The sequence below is a fragment of the Lissotriton helveticus genome, chromosome 1_1, assembly GCF_964261635.1.
Source record: "Lissotriton helveticus chromosome 1_1, aLisHel1.1, whole genome shotgun sequence".
Taxonomy (NCBI): Eukaryota; Metazoa; Chordata; class Amphibia; order Caudata; family Salamandridae; genus Lissotriton; species Lissotriton helveticus.
The window spans coordinates 411,648,285-411,674,097 of NC_136057.1; positions in this window are offsets into that span (position 1 = coordinate 411,648,285).

The window sequence follows — 25,813 nt, forward strand, 5'->3', positions numbered from 1 at the left end:
GAGCCCAACACACACACAGAGCCCAACACACACACAGAGCCCAACACACACACAGAGCCCAACACACACACAGAGCCCAACACACACACAGAGCCCAACACACACACAGAGCCCAACACACACACACACACACACACACACACACACACACACAGAGCCCAACACACACACACAGAGCCCAACACACACACACAGAGCCCAACACACACACACAGAGCCCAACACACACACACAGAGCCCAACACACACACAGAGCCCCCCACACACAGAGCCCCCCACACATAGAGCCCCACACACATAGAGCCCCACACACAGAGCCCCACAATCACACACCGAGCCCCCCCACACAGAGCCCCCCACACACACACAGAGCCCCCCACACACACACACAGAGCCCACACACACAGAGCCCAACACACACACAGAGCCCAACACACACACACACACAGCCCAACACACACAGAGCCCAACACACACACACACACAGAGCCCAACACACACACACAGAGCCCAACACACACACACACACACAGAGCCCAACACACACACACACAGAGCCCAACACACACACACACAGAGCCCAACACACACACACACACAGCCCAACACACACACACAGCCCAACACACACACACACAGAGCCCAACACACACACACACAGAGCCCAACACACACACACACAGAGCCCAACACACACACACAGAGCCCATCACACACACACAGAGCCCATCACACACACACACAGAGCCCATCACACACACACACAGAGCCCAACACACACACAGAGCCCAACACACACACAGAGCCCAACACACACACAGAGCCCAACACACACACAGAGCCCAACACACACACACACACACACACACACACACACACACACACAGAGCGCAACACACACACACAGAGCCCAACACACACACAGAGTCCAACACACACACAGAGCCCAACACACACACACAGAGCCCAACACACACACACACAGAGCCACACAGACATCCCTCAGTCTAGGTCAGCCACACGCCCATCTCTGCCCAGTAACGCCCCAGGGAACAGAGGCAAGAAAAAAACGATGACAAGCAGGGAATGATCAGAAGCAGGGAACAGAAGCAGGGAACTGAGGAAAGAAAAAAACGATCAGAAGCAGGGAACAGAGGCAATAAAAAAACGATCAGAAGCAGGGAAAAGAGGCAAGAAAAAAACGATCAGAAGCAGGGAACAGAGGCAAGAAAATCGAGCACAAGCATGGAACAGAGGCAAGAAAATCGAGCAAAAGCAAGGAACAGAGGCAAGAAAATCGAGCAAAAGCAGGCAACAGAGGCCACAGAGCCACAGACACACACAGCCCCCCACACACACACACAGAGCCTCCCCACACACACACAGAGCCTCCCCACACACACACAGAGCCCCACACACACACAGAGCCCCACACACACACAGAGCCCCACACACAGCCCCACACACACAGAGCCCCACACACACACACAGCCCCACACACACAGAGCCCCACACACACACACACACAGCCCCACACACACACACAGAGCCCCCCACACACACACAGCGCCCCCCACACACACACAGCGCCCCCCACAAACACACAGAGCCCCACACACACACACAGAGCCCCACACACACACAGAGCCTCACACACACACAGAGCCCCCCCACACACACAGCCCCCCACGCACACACAGAGCCCCCCAATCACACACAGAGCCCCCCAATCACACACAGAGCCCCCCAATCACACACAGAGCCCCCCAATCACACACAGAGCCCCCCAATCACACACAGAGCCCCCCAATCACACACAGAGCCCCCCACGCACACACAGAGCCCCCCACGCACACACAGAGCCCCCCAAACACACACACAGCCCCACAAACACACACAGAGCCCCACAAACACACACAGAGCCCCACAAACACACACAGAGCCCAACACACACACACAGAGCCCAACACACACACACACACACACAGACACACACACACACACAGCCCAACACACACACACAGAGCCACACAAACACACACAGAGCCACACGCACACACACACAGCCCAACACACACATACAGAGCCACAAACACAAACACACACAGAGCCACAACACACACAGACATCCCTCAGTATAGGTCAGCCACATGCCCATCTCTGCCCAGTAACGCCCCAGGGAACAGAGGCAAGAAAAAAACGACAAGCAGGAAACGATCAGAAGCAGGGAACAGAAGCAGGGAACAGAAGCAGGGAACAGCAGCAGGGAACAGAGGCAAGAAAAAAACGATGACAAGGAGGGAACGATCAGAAGCAGGGTACAGCAGCAGGGAACAGAGGCGAGAGAAAAAAACAAACAGCAGCAGGGAACAGAGGTACGAAAAAAACGAACAGCAGCAGGAAACAGAGGCAAGAAAAACAAGGGTACTGTAAAGGCAGCTCTACTGGAATGATCGGATTCTATAGCCATGGAATTCTAGTAGTTTTACTGTCTGGCTCCCCGGGCAGCAGCTTAAACAATCCTCTCCCTCCCCGTGCCACACCCCTTTTCTAGCACTTAACACTTTGCGGCTGAAGGCACAAAGGACAAACCTCGTGTGCCTAGGAAGGCACCTACAAGGCCCTCTCTCACCTAAATCTTCCATCTTGGGAGAGTCCCTCTGAGAGACCCTCTGTGGAGGCTTTCACTGGTGGCAGTTAGTGTGCCTCTGACAGAGAGCGGACAACAATGGCTTTTTTGGATTACTTACATTTAAATAAACTTTACAGGAATCTACAAAGTACCGTGTTTTGTTGTGCATCACAACAAAGTTCAATCCAGCAACCTACCCCGTCATTGTACCCACCGTACAAGCACTTTGGCACTTTATACAAGTCCAATGAAAAGCTCTCATATAATGAACATATGTTGTAAATGACTTTTTTGGTCAAATATAAATTAGTTCATTGTAATGCTTCGTAGTTATACAGCACCTTAGAGCATGCCCTTTATGGCTGTTATTGTAGATTCATAAAAGTTGTAGAGGACCCCCATGCAGTGTGTGTTAAACATGGCTTGCAAAGATTCTTCACTTCATGGTAAATTGTGATTCCAAGTCTGCAGTAGTTATAGAGAACCCCTCATGGTCAAAGCTTATTTATACGTTAATTTTAACATCACTTTGCTATAAAGGACTTTATAACAAAGGCTTTACGGCGTCCGGTAATTTTATAAATGTAAATGTTGCAGAGAACCCTCATGCACTGTGAAGGGGGTCCGCAAACAGAGATTAACCGCCGATGAGAGCGTGCACTTCCAGCACTCACGCCTTGCTCCTGACTTACCAGCCCGTACCGGCAGACTGAACGTGGGATTCCCACTCCCGCCATTGCCCGAGTTGGATGGCTGCCAGCTTCGTCCCCTGCACGTTTGCGCTGAGGAGAGTCGCTGAAAAGACGGACGGAGACTCCCAAGCGCCGACAGCAGGGTGGAGATTGACGCAGACTTTTCTGGATTCCACCTCTAACCCGGCTCTACCGCTTCGAGGGCAATGCACGAGCTACTGTGGCTGAAACGGAGTAAGCGGAGAGGCTTGACTTGAGCATATTGCGGTGTGGTGAAGCGGCTGGGCAGTTGAGCGGATTTAGACAGCCCAGGCATTCTGTGGACTACTATTGGATAAGCGTGATGTGCATGGACCAAGCAGTAGTACGAACCTCCCCACTTTTTTGAGCTAAGCAAGAAACTCAAAGTCTTATAACAAGCGAGCTCCGGCTGATCACCACCATCTTTCCCCGAGGCGAAGCAGGTTTGCCTCGGAGAAACAACCACCGTCATTTTCAGGATTGACGCAGACTTTTCTGGATTCCACCGCTAACCCGGCTCTACCGCTTCGAGGGCAATGCACGAGCCACTGTGGCTGAAAGTGAGTAAGCTGAGAGGCTTGGCTTGAGCATATTGCGTGTGGTGAAGCGGCTGGGCAGTTGAGCAGATTTAGACAGCCCTGGCATTCTGTGGACTACTATTGGATAAGCGTGATGTGCATGGACCAAGCAGTAGTACGAACCTCCCCACTTTTTTGAGCTAAGCAAGAAACTCTAAAAGTCTTATAACAAGCGAGCTCCGGCTGATTACCACCATCTTTCTCCGAGGCGAAGCAGAAATGCCTCGGAGAAACATCCACCGGAATTTTCAGGATTGAGGGGTGTGTTTTTCGTTCTCTCCTCTTCCAATTGTCTGGAATGTAAAATTCTAGCCAATGGGAAGAGGAGAGAAAGAACCTAAAGAAACACGCCCCTAAATCCCCAAAACACGGGGCTTAAACGGACAGACGCCCCTCTCCTCCAATGGCTGGCCTCCGTTTAGGAAGCGGTACAAAAGGGGGTGGTGATGGACGGAGCATCTGAACCAATCAAACACTCACACCCAGTCAAAAGATCTGGGTTTGATCCATCACCGTTCTTTAGCCCCACTCTGCCACCCCAGTTCAGACATGGCTATATGCAAATCAGTCTGACCCTGTGCCTCATGGGAACAGTCCAGCCCGAACTGCCAAGCCATGCCTTCCCTGGACCGGAAACAAGCTTCCGAGGACCGGTTTCTGGCATTACAGCCAATGGAGAAGAAGGGCGGGTTCAAGCCCCCTACTCTAAGACATAAGATCTCGCCGGCGAGACTGCGCAAGCGCAGCCTACGCAGGCCGAGACCTAAAAAATGACATGTATACTTACCTGCTGCCTTGGTGCTCTGCTCCAGGCCAGCAGTTATTGGCTCAGTGCTCCAACACCGGCTCCCAGAGTCCAGTGAACTCCCCTAACCAACCCAGATGCTGCTCTCGTGCTGGTAATACTATTAAGCAGCATGAGAGAAGAGCCAGGTTTGGTTGGAATGGCCTGATTTGGCGCTCACTCAAGAACTGGGAGCATGTGCCTGTTCTCCACCTGGCTGTGCAACACAGCTCGGGTTGGAGAGATCTAAAGTCGGACTGGCCGTAATAAGATAGACAACCAAACCGACATGCAGTGCCCACCGCTCCTCCTCCCTTTCAGCTGTCCGTCACCAGCAATGGCCCTGCCCAGCCTTTAGACTCAGCTGGCAGGATGAAAAATAAAAAAGTAATAAATATTTATTACCATTTTATTTTCTTATTTACTGCGCTCTCAGCAGTGGGCTGATGCTCCTAGTTCGGGAGCTGCCACTGATCCGACCCATAAAAGGTAAATTAGTTTCTGTGATTAATTCCTGGCTCACCCTTGGTAGCTTGCCTCATGCAGTAATGAATTCCATAGAAGTGTATGTGCAGCAGCAAACCACAACAACAATACCACAGTGAAGAAATATAGAGGACAAGCTGGTGTAGGCATCAAACATTATAGTAACAAAATATGAATGGGAAAATGCAATTTTAAACTCTGGGGGGCAGAAAACAGCATCTAGGCTCTCACTGGACATCCACAGGTCAGTGACACAAGCACTCATCAACAGCAGACTCGACTATGGCAACACCCTCTTCGTAGGGATCACAGCCCAGCTCACAAAAGAGCTCCAAGTGGATCAGAATGCAGCTGCCAGACTCATGCTCAACCTACTTCACCAAACTCACATAATTAAGCATCTCAAAGACCTTTACTAGCTCTTGAGGCAGAAATATTCTCTCCTCAAGTTCCCCCAAACACCTACAAAGTTCTAGACACCGTAGGCCCTAACCTACCTCAACTACCCCATCCATTTCCACACCCCCACCAGATATCTCCGCTCTTCCAGCCTGTTCCCGGCCAACGTCCCAATTTGGCAATCCAAAGCTGGGGGCGCTCTTTCTCACATATTACCCCTAAAGGTTTGAACAAGCTTCCATTCCCCATCAAAACATCCAGTTCTTGCCTAGAATTTCACAGGAAACTGAAGACCTGGCTGTTCTATAGACCTCCCTAAGACAAGTCAATTTGCTCCTTGTCATGAGCTAGGAGGCCTTCTTGGTTGATATGTGTGCCCTATGAATAGGAATGACATAGCAAAACATAACATAGGCACTAGTCGTGACCGACTCACATTGGAATACAGTTCAGTATAATTTGGCAAGTCAAAACCTTTACCTGGAAACTTATAACATTTTTGGAGGTTGATATTTTCCGCCGGGCATGGCTCTGGCCAAACAGAGCTCATTGAGTCAAATACATTTGTTGAGGGGTCCCACATTAGCCTCAAACTTTGCACCAAAAACCTTCAAATAAGAATAACTGCTGTGATGAAACCCCTGATATCATGCTTTATCAGCTGCGCTTGCCATCTTGTCCTTGTCCTCCAAAGGTGATTTTTTTCTAGGTCCAAACTTGTGAAGTGGTTCTGCAACCACTACAATCACAAATTGGATCCAGATTGGCAATTTGACACGTGTACTGCTGTAGACAGTGCCCTGCACTTCAGCTAACACAACCATATGTCTGAATAGAAACCAGCATTGGCATGGCCAATAGATCTCGCATTTGAGACCTTATAAGTATTTAGTTATGCAGCACAATATCCTTGGTGCAACAACATCAACTGTTGCGTGGCTAAACACTTATAAGGTTCCAAAGGCAAAACCTATTGGCTATGCCAATGCTTGTTATTTTTTGTTCTTGGGGGAAACCGGGCTAGTGCCAGGAGGGTGAAGGGTGAGTGGCAGCGAGGTGAGGAGTGAATGCCAGGGAGATGAGACGTAAGAGTCAGGAGGGTCAAGGGTGAGTGCCAGGGAGGGGAAGGGGAAGTGCCGAGATGGGGAAGTATGAGTGCCAGGGGTGAGGGGTAGCTGCCAGGCTAGGGGGGTGAAGGGCTAGTACCATGGAGGTGAAGGTTGAGTGCCAGGTCAGGGGATGAAGGGTGAGTGCCAGAGAGGTGAGGAGTGAGTGCCAGGGAGATGAGACGTAAGAGTCGGGAGGGTCAAGGGTGAGTGCCAGGGAGGGGAAGGGTGAGTGCAGAGAAGGGGAAGTATGAGTGCCAGGGGTGAGGGGTAGCTGCCAGGCAAGGGGGGTGAAGGGCTAGTACTATGGAGGGGAAGGTTGAGTGCCAGGTCAGGGGATGAAGGGTGAGTGCCAGTGAGATGAAGGTTGAGTGCCATGGAGGTGAGATGTAAGAGTCAGGAGGGTCAAAGGTGAGTGCCAGGGAGGGGAAGGGTCAGTTTAAGGGGTGAAAGCTAGCTGCCAGGCCAGGGGGATGAAGGGCTAATGCCATGGAGGTGAAGGGTGAGTGCCAAGGGGGCGAGTAGTGAATGCCAGTAGGAACATGGGTGAGTGTCAGGGGGGTGAAGGATATGTGCCAGGGAGGGGAAGTATGAGTACCAGGAGGGTCGAGGGTGAGTGTCAGGCAGGTGACAGTTGAGTGTCACAGAGAGTCAATGCTGAGTGCCAGAGAGGGAGAAGGGTGAGTGCCAGGTCTAGGAGTGACTGTCAGGCCTGAGGGGTGAGTGACAAACTGCAAACAGTAGTGAGCTGGGGTCTAGAAGGAGGTGCGGAGATCATCACCCGGTGTGTGCCAGGCTGGGACGCACCAGTGCCAGGCCAGACTTGGGTGGATGCAAGAACCTCTGAAAGGCGGGTGCTAAGTCACTCATAACCTTAGTACAGGAGTGGGGTGCACAGGAGAGAGTAACATCTTCAAACTAGAAACTATTAAAAATCCTGAAAACTCCACTTTATGGTCTTGCAACCTTATGTGGAAAATAATTAGCAAATGAATGGGCTTACGTAGCGGACTTGCAGCTTGTTACAGCAACTTATTGAGATAACGTTTTTCATTGCAAATAAGCCAAAGGTGTAACACAATTTGAATTAGTAACGGTAAGATTCGCAATGAACTAGCAAGAAGTTGAAAAAGCACCCTAGAATTGAACCAAGGATACAGAATAACAAAAATGGGGGCAATATTGGTCTCCTTTTCACAGCTGACAGACAAAAAAACAGGGTGTTGTGGAGGACAAGGATTCTGGTGGAATCAGAATTTTTAAACAACTCTTTTGAACACACTAGTGCATCGTGCCATGCGAGTGCCACTGGCCTTCTCCTAAGACACAACCTCTGTGGAAAAAAACTATTAGAATAACTGTTTGCTGTTTAAAACTAAGTGGGGCACGAATGCAGTTTGGTATTATGGTTATTGCTTGAAGGAAGGATAAGAAACCTGGTTACCTTTGTCTGTACCGGGGGCGTGGCCGACCAGCCACGATGGCGGACGGCTCTGACTAGTGCTCCGTGCCTGGCCGGGCTTAATCCGTCAACGCACGGACACACAGGGGATATCGAGCGCTGAAACCACCCGCAACTGCTGCGGAGCACTGCCTGGAGTCAGGGACCCTGAGCGGCGGCGAGAAAGAACGCCGATAAAAGTGATCTCCGGACCGCGCCGAGACTCACGGAGCAGGCCCGTGAGACCGGGAGGTAGAGTGCGCTGCCGGCCCGACGGCGGCCCTGGGAGCACTGGGATCCCACGAGCGACGGCGCGGGAGCACCCTGCGGGAGACGGAGCCGACCGGCGGGCCATCCGTGGACACCATCGCATAGGGGAAGAGTGGCCGCAGTGGAGCGAGGAGGACTGGAGAGGGAGCGCCGAGGCCCGAGAGTCCGCCGTGGATCGCTGGACGGAGCGGATCCACCATTTTGCGCTGCCTGACTGCAGCGGGGACCAGGAGCGAGGTGAGCCCTTTAAGCTACTGGGGGCCCTGGCCCACCCTGCGAACAGTACTCCGACGCCCCCCCCCCCCCCTGAAGACACTGGGGACGGCGAGCTGACTGCACCCGGGGGCTGGGAGGGCCGGGACCTGATGCGGTGCTCTGTGTGAGACCGGGGCCGCCTCTGAAGACGACCCTAGCCCTGCGGGGACCCCGACCTCGGGAGGCGATAACACCAAGGAGGGGGATCCTCTCTGCAGGGGTCCGGACACGGGGGGAGACTGTTTCCGCTCGGAACTGAACCACACGACGCGCTGGCCCATCCCCCCACCTGAGGGCTGGAAGCGGGAACACCTGAGGCACCACATTAGGAGACGGGGACGCACCCCGTGGCCGGAGGGGCCCGGTGGGCTGACACCGCAACGAGGCTGCTGAGATCATTACGTACAGACTGGGGGCCACAGTGTACGCAGAGCGGGGCCTACGCAGAGACCGACTGCCTTGAATCTACGATCTCTGGGCAGTAGAGCCACTGCTGGACCACGAGTGGCCACCTCCTGGACCCCTTGCTTAATCACCCGGTACTGGGGAGGCCACTGTTTACAATCTATACACTGAGAGACACTTGGAGGACTCGGCGAAGAACACCTGGTTTAGAACGCCATGGGTCGGAAAGGACTGAGGACTGTCGAAGGTCCGGGTGAGCCGACAGGATCCGGCCCGCTGAATGGAGCTGGGGGGAGCGGAGAGGGACCTGGAGGGGCTGGCCAGGCAGAGCAAAGTGATGCACAATCGGACAAGCTAGACCTCATCCTTCAGGAGATCCGAGACTCCCGCCATGCGCTGGAGCACCAACTGGGGACCCTCACCAGTGACCTGTCCCTACTAAAGGCAGACCATGGCAAGTTGGCAGACAGGGTCAAGGACCAGGGACTGACGCTCACGGACATCACACCCAAGGTGGCGGAACATGGTAAATCTATCCAGGCTATCCAGGGGCAGGTGGCCGCACTGATGGACCGGGTCGAGGATGCGGAAGGCCGCAACCGAAGGAATAATATACGGGTGATTGGCCTGCCGGAAGGATGTGAGGAACCGCGGGCTGCGGAGTTCATGGAGCAATGGTTCAGAGACCACGTGGCGACGGACGGACTCTCTCCGTACTTCTGTGTGGAACGAGCGCATAGGATCCCGACATGACAGCCCCAGCCCTGGCGTCCGCCTCGCCCTCTCATCGTCCGCATTCTTAATTACCGGGACAGGGACACCCTTCTGAGGAAAGCTCGAGAGAAGTCCACCATTCACTTTGAAAACCGGAGGATTTCGCTCTACCCAGATTACACGAATATGGTGCAGAAGCAGAGGGCCTCCTATATGGAGGTGAAGAAGAAACTGAGAAGCGCGCACCTGAAATATGCTCTGCTCTTCCCCGCCCGCCTAAAAATTATTCACGGGAAGAAGTCCTACTTCTTTGAAAGTCCAACGGACGCTGAGGAATGGCTAGAGGTGATGGGCATAGACGGCAGCCAAGATGCATCCCAAGACGCAGAGGCGAGAGCACCGGAGGAGGGGCTGGGAGGTAGCCGCCGATCCCCAACTGGATCCAGAAAAGGAAACACTGAACGCGGCCCGTCAAGGCACCATCAGAGGGACGGACAACGGGAGGCCGTCTCGCTTGCCGGCACCTTCAGAGAGGACCCAGCGAAAATAACCTCGGATTCCAAGACCACCACCCTTCACTTGGACTCAGACAACAGCCTGCTGCTCTTCCTTACCATCACGCCGAGAGCTGCAGATGACCTCATAGACAGCTGACCTGCCGGATATTACCCCGAGTAGACTTCTCTACGGCAGCTGCAGCAAGTTTCCTACAATGTCCGAGAGTATCCTTTTCTGTTATGCCTAGTCCCTGGGGGTTGGACCCCCGAAGGAGCAGTGGTGGAGGCGGGTGAGGGGTGGAGGGGCAGGGTGGACACACAGGAACTCGATTTTTCCCCCCCCCACCAAAACACTGCTAGAACAGGTACTGCACGGTGGAGCCCCGGGGTGCGGCTCATGGCCGATACTGGTCTTTAATGGAAACCCTGTCCGTGAACACAAGCTGTTTACATTGAGTGCCCGGCCGGGCCACAGTTGAGCCGGTGGAGACCGGAACTGATAACGAAATGACTGTATGTGTGCTGGACCCACCCCCCCCAAGGCGAATGCACATACATTTGGCTCTATAAGTTGTTACTGTTAACGTTGGGCCCAGCTAGGTTGCATGGCTGCGCCAGGTTTGGTTTAAAACTGTTAACACTTTTTACAGGTGCACACTTCTGTCTTCAGCTCCCCGATGTTCCCGAAATAGACTCAACCCCGAGACTGACTTCCCCACACACCGGCCATGGCTGACCGAACAGGCACATATAAGGTAGTCACCTGGAACGTGCGTGGGCTGGGGGCCGTGCACAAACGGCACCGGGTCCATGCCTATCTCCTTAGACAGCATACACAAATCGCCTTCTTGCAGGAGACACACCTTACGGTACCTGAGGCTCAGAAGCTACGGAAAAAGTGGAGAGGGACTATATACACAACATCCTACTCTGCATTCTCCAGAGGGGCCACCATCTGGGTGCGACATAGAACATCGTTCACTGCCGTTGAACAGAAAGTGGACGATCAGGGCAGGTACATCCTGGTGAAAGGGGCCTTGGATGGCAAGTTGATAGTCCTAGGTAGTATATATGCTCCGAATTATGATCAGGATTCATTTTTACAGAGGGTCGGGAGGGCTCTCTCCCCATGGGCGGACATTCCCTGGGTGCTTGGCGGGGACTGGAATCCTGTACTGGACCTGGCCCTAGATAGGTCGCACCCGCCCCTACAGGCGGCCGGCGTGACTAAGCTCACCGACACATTCAAAGCATGGGTGGACGGCTGGAGACTCAAGGACGTCTGGCGGGAGGCACATCCCACACATAAGGAATACTCCTTTTACTCCCCTGTACACGACTTGCATAGACCGCTTCCTATGTTCCCAAGCACTGATCTCACTGATGAACGCCCCAGAATACCTAGCAAAGACCTTCTCGGACCACAGACCCCTCAGGTGCGCTATCTCCTGGGGTAGGATCCCGACTCCCGTTCCTACGTGGCGACTCAACCCCCGACATTTAGAAGACGGCCCGTTTAAAGAGGCCCTGTCACGGTACTGGGAGATTAACTGGGATACAGCCTCCTCTAACCTACTAGTCTGGGATGCGATGAAGGTGGTAGTGAGGGGAGAGGCGATCGGGAAGTTAGTAGGCACCAAACAGGAGATCCACCAGACGCTGTGTGCGGTGGAGGACCGCCAAGCGGAACTTGAGCGGGGAGCATTGGAGGCCCGGGGAGGAAGCTAGCTTTGCAGACACAACATATCTTACACGCTGAGACATTAGAAACGCTGCGTAATATAGACTACAAGACCTACTTGCAACGGCAACATACAGAGGCAGACCGCTCAGGGGCGTTGCTTGCCCACATCATACAAGATAAACCGGACACCCCAGTTATTACCCGGATACGTGACCCAGGGGGCAATTTAGTGGACACACAATATGCCATAAACCGGGCGTTTTATGACCACTTACAGGCCCTGTATGCCCATCCCGGACCGGAAGACCCTGCCCTTCTAACTGATTTCATGTGGGACCTCCCCTTTCCCCAACTAACGGCAGAGGTACAGGAATCTATAACAGGCCCTATCACCCAACACGAAATACGCGACGCAATCAAACACCTGAATAGAAACAAAACCCCGGGCATGGATGGACTCCCGGTGGAGTTCTACTCCACTTATGCCGACATACTAGTGCCGGTCCTGGAACGAATTTATAAGGAGGCCTTCGAGAAAAGTCACTTGCCACACTCGGCCATGCAGGCTATGGTGATATCTATCCCTAAGCCGGATAGGGACACTCTGGAGCTCGCGAACTACAGACCGTTGTCCATGTTGGCTACGGAATACAAAATCCTGAGTAAAGTCATTGCCCTCCGAATTCAGCCCCACCTGAGCACACTTAACCACTGCGACCAATGCGGGTTCCTCCCAGGACGTAGCACTTCCCTCAACACGAGACGCCTGCACGCTGTCATGACGGCGACGCAGGCTATGCTGGCGCGAGCGGGTTGTATCGCGTTGGATCTAAAGCAGGCATTTGACTCGCTCTCTTGGCCCTTTATGTTCGAGGCCCTGTGCCGATTCGGGTTCCCGGACCCACTGATACGATGGATCACGCTGCTGTATACCGGTCCCACTGCTAGGGCAAACACGGGACGCCATGTGTCGGATGAATACCCAGTTCACAGGGGCACCAGGCAGGGTTGTCCCCTGTCCCCACTGTTATTCGTGCTGGCATTGGAACCATTGGCAATGGCCCTACGCCAACACGCGGAGGAGAGAGGGATACTGGTGGCGGGTTCGAATCACCTTCTTTCAATATACGCAGACGATATGCTGCTGTACCTCCGGGATCTGGAAGCCGACCCTACAATACTATACGACGCCTTCCGCCGATTTGAAGCGGCCCCGGGGCTGGCTATCAACCCGGACAAATCGACGGGGTTTTACTTCCATGAGGGACCCCGCCCGCCCTCTCTGCCATTTGGCGATTATATAATCCAGGTGGCCCGAATAAGCTTTAAATACCTGGGTATACATGTATACCGGAAGCCAGAGGACCAACTAGAGGGCAACATTTCTAGGGCTATAACTGGCCTCCGGGGTAGTATCGGTTTCTGGACCTCGCTCCTCTTGTCGGTCATAGGCCGCGTCGCGATAGCCAAGATGGTTATGCTACCACGCCTGCTATACTACTTTGTGAATCTACCCATATGCGTACCGCGCCGTACCTTTGAGTCCCTGAAATCCCTACTGATTACCCTGATATGGGGGCCGGGTAGACGGCGGGTTGGCCTGCGGAAACTACAACTCAGTACCTCATAGGGAGGAATGGGGGCTCCTGATTTCCAAGGCTACTTCTATGCAAGCCAACTTCAATGGCTGTCTTACTGGCTGGCGGGGAGGAACCTGCAGGAGATAGGGTGGACGGCGGGCCGTCTAGACCGAGGGGAATTACACACCTTACTGCTACCCAAAAGCAGAATTCCGCGTGAGTGCCACCCATTGCTCCGCGTTGCCCTCCTGTGCTGGAAGAAGGCTCTGGCCTATACGTCCGCTGCCCTGCCATACGCGGACAACATACCACTGCTCGGCATCCCGACACCACAGGGAAGACTCACTAGACATGCCCTTAGGGACTGGACGGCGAGTGGAATTGAAGGGGTGGGCAGCTTCTTTGGGGACGACCTACTACTAGATCACCGTACTTTCGTGCAGGTGACCGGGGCATCGAACAGACACTACTTACTACACGCCACGATCTCTCACTACATTAGGACGACATGGGCGCCCCAACGCACCCGCCCACAGCAACACGAACTGGTACACCTACTGCACTACATGGGGACCGGTGGACACTTGGTTCGATGGCTGTATACCTGGATCAGGGCCCAGGCCGCGATCTCCCTTGACACCCTAAGAGAGCTCTGGTCCCGGGATACTGGGGAGGAACTCACGGACACGACACGACCTGGCAGGTGGCTCTGGAACACCCGAGGAGGGTCTCCAGAAATGCTAGATTTAAATACATTCAGGCCATGATCCTCCATAGGGCATACCTTACTCCGAAGAGGATACATAAAATGTTTCCCAATGCCTCCCATCAATGCCCGAGATGTAGAACAGACGAGGCGGACTTCCTCCATATGCTCTGGTCGTGCCCAAGACTGCGGGGGTATTGGAGTGAGGTGTGCCAGACGCTACGAGAGGTGACCCAGATTCAAGTGAAGGATAGTGCATTGTATTGCCTGATAGGAGCCAGGCCTCGCCCTAAGAAGTTGAAGCCCAAACTGAGATTTATAGACTTGGCCCTACTCATAGCGGTCCGGGAAATCACAATGCAGTGGAAATCCCTGGGAGCGCCTAGGGTGGAGCACTGGCGAACGGAAGTAGCGAAATGGGGTAGAGCAGAGAGTGCTGCCCTTAGAAAGGAGGAAGAAGGGGGAGGCAGAAAATCCCGGTGGCACTGGACTGGGAGACTATGCTTCTAGCATTGGAGGACATTGATCAGCCCCAGTCCCAGGTCACTTAAGCGCACTGAGCCCCGGAAGAATTCTGATAGCATGAGAAAGGCATTGAGATGTGTGGGGGTTGGGCGGAGAATGAATCACTGCAAATCCTGGTAGTGAGGGAACAGAGCTGGGGAGCGCGGATCGAAGGGACAGAAGGACTGAAGCACTAAAGTTGGATGTGTGGGGGGGAGGCTGGTTGGGGAGGGTACGGGGAGGAGGGGGGCAATATATGAAGAACACAGAATCTATAGCTATTGGCAATGACGCTGAGCCTTGAAAGCAAATGTTTAAAGCTTTGAATTTATCTGTAGGTTGGGGGAAAAATGAAAACCGTGATGTATGTCATGCTTCTGTTGAATGTATACCATGCTGAACAAGTACAACCACAAATAAAGTTCTTTAAAAAAAAAAAACCTTTGTCTGTACCACTGATATCTATGTGGATCGGAGAAAATACATGGAGTGGTATGGTGTACAGGAGACGTGCAGGCTGCTTAAATATTGTAGAGATTGGATTGTCAAGCACCAAGAAACAAGAGTGAATGCTGAATAAAACTAGAAACGCGAACACTTTCACGGCGAACGCGGCCGTGAAAGTGAAACTGATCACGATCACGTGAAAGTGAGACTATTTGCGATCGCGCTACCTGGCTGAGAGGAGATTGATAGGCAGTGAGTGGCCAGGGGGCGGTGTGTGTGGTTGTGTGTGTGTGTGTGTGTATTTGGGTGTGGTTGTGTGTGCTTCTGGGTGCGGTTGTGTGTGTGGGGTTGTGTGTGGTTGGTTGTATGTGTGTGGTTGTGTGGTTGTGTGTGGTGGTGTGTGTGGTTGTGTGTGTGTGGTTATGTGGTTGTGTGTGTGCTTGTGGTTGTGGTTGTGTGTGGTTGTGGTTGGGTGGTTGTGTATGGTTGTGTGTAGTTGCATGTGTGGTTGTGTGTGTGTGTTGTGGTTGTGTGTGTGTGTGTTGTGGTTGTGTGTGTGTGGTTGTGTGTGTGGTTGTGTGGTTTGTGTGTGTGTGGTTCTGTGTGTGTGGTTGTGTGGTTTGTGTTTTTGTGGTTCTATGTGTGTGGTTGTGTGTGTGTTTGCTTGTTTGTGGTTCTGGGTGTGGATGTGTGTGTGGTTGTGTGTGTGTTGTGTGGTTGTGTGTATTGTGGTTGGGGTTGTGTGTGTGGTTGTGTGTGTGGTTGTGGGTGGGCGTGGTTGTGTGTGTGCATGGTTGTGTGTGTGCTGTGGTTGTGGGTGTGTGTGGTTGTGTGTGTGGTTGTGTGTGTGTGTGGTTGTGGATATGGCTGTGGGTGTGGTTGTGTGTCTGTGTGGTTGTGTGTCTGGTTGTGGGTGTGGTTGTGTGTTGTTGTGTGTGTGTGTGGTTGAGGGTGTGTTGTGCGTGTGGTTGTGGTTCTGTGTGTGTGTTGTGGTTGAGTGGTATGTGTGTGTGTGTGTTGTGGTTGTGTTGTGCGTGTGGTTGTGTTGTGTGTGTGTGGTTGTGTGTGTGGTTGTGGTTGTGTGTGTGGTTGTGTGTGTGGTGTGTGGTTGTGGTTGTGTATATGGGTGTGGTTGTGTATCTGGTTTTGTGTGTGATTGTGGTTGTGTGTGTGGTTGTGTGTGTGGTTGTGTGTGTGGTGTGTGTAGTGTGTGGGTGGTTGTGTGTGGGTGGTTGGGTGTGTGTCGTATGGGTGTGTGATTGTAGGTGTGGTTGTGGGTGTGGTTGTGTGCGTGTGGTGTGTGTGTGGTAGGGTGGTTGGGTGGTTGTGTGTGTGGTGTGTGTGTGTGTTGTGGTTGTGTTGTGCTTGTGGTTGTGTGTGTGTGTGTGGTTGTGTTGTGCTTGTGTATATGGGTGTGGTTGTGTATCTGGTTGTGTGTGTGGTTGTGTGTGCTTGTGGTTGTGTGTGTTTGTGGTTGTGTGTGTAGTGTGTGGGTGGTTGTGTGTGGGTGGTTGGGTATGTGTCGTATGGGTGTGTGGTTGTAGGTGTGGTTGTATGTGGTTGTGTGTGTGTGGTAGGGGGGTTGGGTGGTTGTGTGTGTGGTTGTATGTGTGGTTGTGTGTGTGGTTGTGTGTGTGGTTGTGTGTGTGGTTGTGTGCATGTGGTTGTGTGTGTGGTTGTGTGTGTGGTTGTGGGTGTGGTTGGGTGGTTGGGTCTGGTTGTGTGTGTGTGGTTGTGTGTGTGGTTATGTGGTTGGGTGGTTGTGAGTGGTTGTGTGTGATTGTGGTTGTGCATGAGGTTGTGGTTGTGTGTGTGTGGTTGAGTGTGCGTGTGTGTGGTTGTGTGTGTGGCTGTGTGTGGTTGTGTGTGGCTGTGTGTGTGGGGTTGTGTGTGGCTGTGTGTGTGGGGTTGTGTGTGTGGCTGTGTGGTTGTTTGGGGTTGTGTATGTGTGTGGTTGTGTGTGGTTGTGTGTGTGGTTGTGTGGTTGGTTGTGTGGTTGGTTGTGTAGTTGTGTGTAGTTGTGGGTGTGTGTGGTTGTGTGTGGTTGTGGTTGTGTGTAGTTGTGGTTGGGTGTAGTTGTGGGTGTGTGTGATTGTGGTTGTGAGTAGTTGTGGGGCTGTGTGGTTGTGGGTTTGTGGGTGGTTGTGTGTGGTTGTGTGTGTGTGGTTGTGGGTAGTTGTGTGTCTGTGTGGTTGTGTATGTGTGGTTGTAGTTGTGTGTGTGGTTGTGGGTGTGTGTGGTGTGTGTGTGGTTTTGTGTGTGGTTGTGTGGATGTGGTTGTTTGGTTTTATGTGTGGTTGTGTGTGTGGTTGGTTCTGTATGTGATTCGGTGGTTGAGTGTGTGTGGTTGTGTGGTAGGTTGTGTGTGGTAGTGTGTGTGGTTGTGGTTGTGGTTGTGGTTGTGTGTGGTGCGTGTGGTTGTGTGTGGTGCGTGTGGTTGTGTGTGGTGTGTGTGGTTGTGTGTGTGTGTGTGTTTGTGTGTGTGGTTGTGTGTGTGTTTGTGTGTGTGTTTGTGTGTGTGGTTGGGTGTGGTTGGGTGTGGGTGTGGTTGTGTGTGGTTGTGTGTGTGTGTGGTTGGGTGTGGTTGTGTGTGTGTGGGGTTGGGTGTGTGTTTGTGTGTGTGTTTGTGTGTGTGTTTGTGCGTGTGGTTGTGTGTGGTGCGTGTGGTTGTGTGTGTGTTTGTGTGTGTGTTTGTGTGTGTGTTTGTGTGTGTGTTTGTGTGTGTGGTTGGGTGTGGTGTGGGTGTGGTTGGGTGTGGGTGTGGTTGTGTGTGTGTGTGGTTGGGTGTGGTTGTGTGTGTGTGGGGTTGGGTGTGGGTGTGGTGGTGTGGGTGTGGTGGTGTGGGTGTGGTGGTGTGGGTGTGGTGGTGTGGGTGTGGTGGTGTGTGTGGTGGTGTGTGTGTGGTGGTGTGTGTGGTGGTGGGTGTGGTGGTGTGTGTGGTGGTGGTGTGTGTGGTGGTGGTGTGTGGTGGTGGTGTGTGTGGGTGTGGTTGTGTGTGTGGTTTTGTGTGTGTCGTTGTGGTTGTGTGTGTGTGGTTGTGTGTGTATGTGTGTGTGGTTATGTGTGTATGTGTGTGTGGTTTTGGTTGTGTGTGTGTCACAGTAATACTAAAAGCATCTCAAAATAAAGGAACACAAACATTGAGTTTGGAGAAAGAGAAAGCACGTAAGTCAAACAGGCGCAGCAAAGCATTGACAAAACAAGATCACATAGCGAAGACTGAGTGCTGATAATGGATACACACAGCCCATCATCTTAAGTGTTCGATTGCAACCAATGTGCACTCAAACCTGCAGCCTCCTTGTGAGTTGCACCCCATATTTCATGAGTTATAACTGCTGCACCCACTATAGGGTGTTGAGAGCTAAAGCGCAACATAGGTCTAATCGCTAACATGGTGTGCTTTTAAAGTGTGTGCCAAAAGTTTCCAGCGTCCTCATGGTTGTGTGTGTGGTTGTGTGTATGTGGTTGTGTGTGTGACAGTAATACTAAAAGCACCTCAAAATAAAGGAACACAAACATCGAGTTTGGAGAAAGAGAAAGCACGCAAGTCAAACAGGCGCAGCAAAGCATTGACACAACAACAAAATAAAATCTCTTAGCGAAGACTGAGTGCTGATAATGGATACACACAGCCCATCATCTTAAGAGTTCGATTGCAACCAATGTGCACTCAAACCTGCCCCCTCCTTGTGAGTTGCACCCCTTATTTCATAAGTTATAACTGCTGCACCCACCATAGCCCTTTGAGATCTAAAGCGCAACATAGCTCTAATGGACTAACCAGTCGCCAACATGCGGTGCTTTTAAAGAGAATGTGCCAAATGTTTCCAGCTTCCTCATCATGTCCTCATGAAAGCGCCAACGAAAAGACTGCCTGAATGGTGCAACGGACATGAAGCAGATGCTGCGATCAGAAATAAACACTGTGAACGTTGTCCAGTTTCGTGGTAACATTTCCTTAATGTTCCTTAAGTCATAAAACAGTGATACTAAAAGCATCTCAAAATAAAGGAACACAAACATCGAGTTTGTGGAAAGAGAAAGCACATTGAGGCAGCGATGGAAGAGAAATGTAAGGTGGGCGTGATATTGCCTGACGGAGATGCACCCACTGGGAGAATCCTGAACGCTTGTATGCGTGAAGGCGGGGGGAGGGGCGGAGGCAAGGAGCAAGCAAGAGGAAAGACAGATGGCGTTGAAGGTTTGCGCGTGAACATAAGCTTGTCGCCAGCCAGCAGCACTTTGAAAACTCACCTACTAAAGTCTCTCCGAGCAGCGCATGCACGCTGACTCAGCGAGACCTAAAAAGGGGCAACCCAGTAACCCAAGGACCCGGGCTGGACAATTAATAAACACTAATGTGGTCCTTATGGGGGTAATGTAGCCCTTGACTCCCACGGCAATGGTGTTATATTAGGGAAAGAGGTAAGAACCACTCCGATGAATAAGTTCCAGTTAGTTGTATATTTAAATCTCATTTATGAATATATTTCACACAGTATAATGACATACTTATGAGGTGCTCCTAAAAAGTGACAGTGCAGTGAGAGTGATATATAGTAAATAATAAAATGAAAAGAGTATTTATAGAGCGCGGTAGCTACCCTGAGGCATCCTAGCGCTACGGACAATTGCGTTTAGGAGGTCATGGAGCCTGTCCTAGTCTATGAACAGCTGGGTTTTGAGTTTTTTCCTGAAAGACAGCAAGTTTGGTTCCCTGCGAAGGTGGAGGGGCAGGGAGTTCCAGAGTTTGGAGATGTTATAGGAGAAGGAGCATCTGCCGCTTCTCACCCTCTTGATTCTGGGTACAGCCAGGAGGTAAGAGTGGGAGGATCTGAGCTGTCTGTTTGGTTGGTAGGGGGTGGCTAATGTGTGGTTGATGGTAGCACCTGATCTCCAGAAGGATTGGTGTGTGATGCACAAGGCTTTAAATAAAAATATGAATAAATATGAATAAAAAGTCCAATTGTGCTATGTACAGTATATATACATATGGCTGATAGGGACAATAGAAGGTGTGAAGTTCACACCCATGAGATGAGTGTTGACATCCACCATCAAAATTCTTAAAAACCCAGTCCACACATTTTATTTGTCGATGTTTCGACCCCTCAACATTAACATTTGGAGTGACCGATCTAAAACAGAGACACCAAAGGATTGGGGCACAGATTGCCTCAATCAAATGAATGTCAGGCAGTTTGTTCTGAACCAACCTCCAAGTGGGCATTGGCATGTCCAGAGTTTATGGCATTAGGATTACCATATGAGTGGAATTGTCACCCTGTTTCAAAGAACTTCAAAATTGGGTTTGTACACCAGGGTATTCAAAAACTATAAAACTGGATTTGTTCCCTATACCCTTTTGCACCTACAATTCAGATGCATTTAGAAAACAGCCAAATTGCTTCCAAAAACACCAGTACGATGAGGTGGCAGGACAGAAATCTCAAAACAGCTTAAATAGCGGATGTATTAATCATCCGAAGTGAAGTCAGAGACCTCCTTTCTAAACATTCTTTCCCTCTATTTTGATTAAATGACATTGAAACGCTGCCTGTATTAGGCCTCATGAATTCACAACAGGAAGGTTACGAAGAGACCCAGCAGCGATTGCTGAAGGAGGGGAGTGCCACAGAACGCGCAAAACGAAAAGGCTATGGTACAGCAATTATTTAAGATGCAAATCAATTATTAAGGTGTGAAAGTGGTTTCATTGTTTTGTAATCTGATGTGAATTAGTATTGGCCCTGGTGCATGCAAGTTAACTGTGCTTGTGACTCTTGCTTAGTAGCAACATATAGCTATATTCTGTGATCAGTGGGTTTCCTGGAGCTTTTGGTCCATGTGCCACTGCACCTGCTGCACCATCCAAATCATTGCCCTAGTGCCTGCAAGGTAACTGTGCTTGTGACTGCTTGCTTAGGAGCAACATATAGCTATTATCTGTGTTCAGTGAGTTTCCTGGAGCTTTTCGCTCCAGTGCCACAGCACCTCCTGCACCATGCAACAGGGTCGTCCGGGGGGGACTGCCTTTGCAACTGTTCATGGTGATGAATCCACAGTTGAACCACGTGCAATGACCGGTGCCCTGCAGCACGGCTTCGGGTTCAGTTCCTCTGACTGGCTGTCCCTCAGAAAAGAACAAGACACCTCCAGCAGCCTTTGAGGGGGTGCGGGGGGACGCGTTGAGGGGGGTTTGCAAGGAGCGGCTTAAAAGTGACCCAGCAGCGATTGCAGAAGGAATTGGGGCGAAATTGAGGGAGGTTTCTGCTGTGCAGCTGGCTGTACCTCATACGAGGAGAATAAGACACGACGGACTTTATTATTTATTTATATATTTATTTATTTAGCAATTTAGTGTGGCACTCAAGCAAAAATTAAGATATAAGAGCGCTTTAGACTGCAACAAAAGATGCATTAGATTGTATCTGAAGTGAGGTGGGCAGTCAGAACATGAGCATTGAAGGGGGTTTGCGAGGAGCAGCTGCGAAGTGACCGAGCCGTGATTGCTAAACAAGAGTACCGTATATAGAAGAGTAGGGGCAGGACAGAGGATGTGATGTAAAAGCCAGAACTGTCAATCTTGGAGCCAGGTTTGGGATCAGCATCATGTACAAGCATGCTTAAGAGAGCAGCCTTACAAAGAATTTCTGCAGATGAAAAGGAGTACTTGGGCTTTGGGAAACTGATAGGAGCAAACACCCGCGAAACAACAGGCAATAGTGTGCGACAGCCAATAGAAACTGAGGAAAAGTATGTGGCAAGCACATAAACCAATAAAAATTAAGGGCGGGATGTAAATCCCTTTTAAGTTTTATGTTAAGCACAATATATTTCACAAGTACAGTGCAAGCGCTGTGCAGGCGAAACCTAAAAAGGATTTTGTCTGCTGCACTACAGACAACTGTAAGCAGCCAACCCAAGTTGTGACAAGAGGGTAACAGTTTGCAACAAATGGTCTAAAAGAAATCTTTGTGCCCGTGCCTCTGAAACCCCTTGCACAGAATTTTGGAATGATTGCTTGCTTTTCTGACTATAACTTCGGTGAATAATGTTGTGTTTCAGACTGGAAAGAGAAAAGTAATTTGGGTGTATCAAGGCACAGGAGCATGAGAGATGGCTAGGACATAGGCCAATATTGGAGTGGAAAGGGGTGACGTGAACGTGGGAGGGGCAAGTGAAGAAACGGAGATGAGTGAGAGATATGGATGTACGATATATAGGAAAGAGACAAAAGTGCAAAGGAGAGGTGGAGGGAAGAGGAAATATGACTATCGGGGAAGAGGTGTGAATGTGGAGTATGGCCAGTAAAGAAGAAAGCTGAATGATAATATGGTAATTTAAAATAAATTGAGAAACTCAACTTATACCCTGCAGAAGATTTTTTGTGAGGACCCCACCAACTATTTTTATCCACAAACTTCTGCAATAGGTCTGTCACCAACTTTGATTTTTTAATATTGAATGTCTCAAACACTTCAAAACTAGCTTCCTAGAAAGAGGTCCTTGGGTTCAAGTCTCAGAAATGCTCCTTCTATCTCCCATGAGGTTCATAGGAACATATCCAGTTGGAACTGGTTCCTGTGATTTTCTCTGCAGCATCACCAACTGTATTTTCTAAACTCCCCACGAACAGGTGACAAGTTTCACAGTGTGTGACATTGATCCACATTCAGTCCATCACTTGTTGTTTTTGCAATTGCCGCCCTAAGTGCGCTGGGGATGCCCAGACGTGGGTCCCAGGCACTCCACACCACTGGAATCAAGCTAGCCGGGCTGAAGAGAGGTGTTACCTCGAAACCGGTCCGGTCCTCGGATGCTTGATTCCGTTCTGGGAAGGACATGGCTTTTGTAGTTCGGACTGGACTGTTCCCATGGGGCAACAGGGTCAGAGCTGATTTGCATATCGCCATTGTCTAACCCAGGGTGGTGTGGAGTGCAAAAAAACGATGGATTTGGGCCCAGATCTTTTGACTGGGGGAGTGTGTGACATTGATCCACATTCAGTCCATCACTTGTTGTTTTTGCAAGTTTCACAGGAGCAGGCAGAAGAAATGTTCACGTGTAAACAGTCAGTGGTTTTATTCTAAACAGACCAGAGCTTTCTGTATTTTAGGATCTCCTTCACTCACCAGCAACAGAAGAGAAGTGCATTTAGGCTAGCTGGCTTCACTGGCATCTATATTCTTCAGTGAACAAGAGGGTAGTGCCAGTAACTCTCTATGTGGTTTTCTTTTCTTGTGTCGGAATTTCAGACAAAGTAGAGGCAACTTTCTCCACTTGCCTCGGTCAGCTAGTCAGAAAATCTTCAGTGCAGCAGCAGCGAGGTCCTTCCATCATCAAGTTAGCTCTCTGCTGAGATTAGGACTAGCAGTTTAATTTACAGGACGAAACCAGTCCTAAGATTGGCAAAGCCCTCTAAGTGAATCAAACTATAAATCCAATGCTTTCCGCTCCCGTCTTGTGCAGCAGTATGATGCAGTTTCATGCACAAATTGTCCTATAGTATCTTTCACCATTGGTCATTAGTTCCCTTGTACTCATTTATTTCCTAATCTAAAGCCACCAACGCAGACCCAGTTACTTCCACCAATGGTCTCAAGGAGACCTCTACTCCCAAACACCCATCACTTCAAGCCTCCTCATGGCTTTTGGGTCTGAGAGCCTGGAACTGACCACTCGGCTGAAAAGAAGAGTTTGCTACAGCGGTATTCAAAAGTAGGTGTGTCTTGGAAGCCTTCGGGCTTATTCCCCTCTTTTCATGAACCTATAGTTTGGTTTTCTTTTAAACAAATGAATCCTGGTTCACTCCGACACAGGAGGCTTAGGTGAAAGGGGCAGGACACTGTTGTATATTTATACTTCATTCAATATGGCTACTTGGTGTCAGTAGTCCTTTCTTAGTGTTCCTATCTTTCCAACCTCCCATAGTACCTAAGAGTGTTCTACTTACAACAGACACCAGCCAGGAATCTGGACTGCATCTGCTAAAACAATAAACCGAGTTAAAGGCACACTTTTATTTATTATCACAGCATGGATGAAGTATTATAAATAACCAAGGGGCCAGATTTAGGTAATCCAGATTTACCGATTCTAGAATTAACCAAATTTTACAGATTCGGTATTTCAGAATCGGTAAATGGGATATAGGTATTTATTTGGTAAATTTTACCGAATCAGTAAGATTCGGTATTTACCGATTCGGTATTTCCCATTCATTCCTATGGGCCAAGAGGCCCATAGGAATGAATGGGAATTACCGAATCAGTAAATACCGATTCGGTAAAAGGGGGGACACATACAAGGGTGGCAGGGTGTCACTTTGACACCCTGTTGCACCCCTAAATCGTGCACGGGTGCACATGTGGCAGACATACATACATACAAACTCAAAGGGCATGTATGTCTGCCACATGGCATAGTTAAAAAAAGCACAAAATTGTTTTTAAGGTTTTCGATATTTACCAACAACTTGTAGTTGGTGGTAAATAACAAATCCTTAAATGAGGAATGCACTCACTTGAGTGCTCCCTACATTCAGGATTCGGTAAATTACCAATTCGGTATCTTAAGGATTCGGTAATTTACAGATTCGGTAAATTACCGAATCCGTCAATTAGGCCGCCTACATCTCACAAGCCTAATACCGGTCGGTAACTGCCGAAATTCGGTAATTTTGGCCGTTACCGACCGGTATTAGGCTACCTACATCTGGCCCCAAATTCTGATTGTTTCTTAATTTTTTATCATTCTGGGTTGCTTCTATGTTTTGAATGTGGCGTTGATAGCATGTTGTTGTGAAACATTTTCGAAAAATAATTTTATTCAATGAAATATTTCTCTTCCATTCAGTCAGGTATGGCAATCTCAGATTTAAAAAATATATATTTTTTAGCAGAGCATGCGTGGAGGCCAAATTAATAGACCTCTACTACTGCAGAGATAAAAGTTGTCCAGAGCAAAAAAATGGTGGGTAAACAGCAATATGGACATTCTAGCACCGGTATCTACAAACTCAAAATGCATACAATAGAATAGGCTGGAAATAAACTACAAAGGACAAGAATCAGTAAAGTATTAACAAACGTGATAGAAAGGTGAACTGAATATATCAAAAGGCTCAGGTATCTTATTTCACTGTCAGTTTGTACAGTGACAGCAAATATACCCAAAACACCAAAGTAATGGACGAGTACTAACCTTTTCTATGAACCTCTATCTGTGTCATGGGACAGTACCTGAGAGCACTGCGGGGCATATTATCAACGGCCAGTGATAATTATCGCTGGCCGTGCTTAGCGATAATATTATCGCAGGCTATCTCCGGAATTTATCGCCCTGGTAGAGCATTATTAACCACGCGTTTCTCCAAGGCGATAAAAATTCCAGAGATAGCGAGGTTATTGCCCTTTTGCAGGGAACATCGCTGGTTTTCCAGCAATGTTCCCTGCAAAACAGTGATAACCTTGCTCATACGACCCACAGGGTCGTATCAGCATAATCCAGCCCCTATGTTAGGGATGGCTAAGTCAGGATTTTAGCAGACATTAGATTTTGGCGAAAACTGCAGTTTTCGCCAAAATCTAACATGTGCTAAAATCAT